The following is a 524-nucleotide window of genomic DNA, read 5'->3' as shown; positions in this document are numbered from 1 at the left end:
CCCAGTCACCTCCTCAGCTCCTCATCCCTCTGGCTGCAGAGCACCCAGTGTGGAGAACTTAAGATTGTGCTTTCTCATGGTACAAATTTGCAGAGATGTGGATGGAACATGGGCTGGGGAAGTGAGGAAGTGGGTGGGAGGACAGAAAGGGGCTGATGGAAACGCTCCCAGGACCCCGGCCCCCCAGCATGCTCGTGCTGGTGGAGAGGAGGGGGCAGCTATCCAGCCTCCCCCCGAGCTCCCTCCCGCTCCCCCTGTATGGTGGACACTTTCTAGGAGCCGCGCTGACCACCCGGTCTTGAACGTGTTCTGGTGGCTGGACACAGGAGGCTGAGACAACAAATACTGTTTCTAATTTAGGTGGGAAACAAATCCAATTTCTGACAAGTGACAATAAGAGCTGACCGATCAGGTCTCATCCCGCCACAGTTCTGGTTAAGCCCATGGGAAAGGTTCCACTCTTTCCAACCAGATTCTAGGGCCCATAAGCATGGAGTTCTGGCAAGAACTAGCAGTCTGGATAC

This window comes from Sminthopsis crassicaudata, chromosome 6 (assembly GCF_048593235.1).
Source record: "Sminthopsis crassicaudata isolate SCR6 chromosome 6, ASM4859323v1, whole genome shotgun sequence".
Taxonomy (NCBI): Eukaryota; Metazoa; Chordata; class Mammalia; order Dasyuromorphia; family Dasyuridae; genus Sminthopsis; species Sminthopsis crassicaudata.
Note: the sequence above shows the minus strand (reverse complement) of the source record.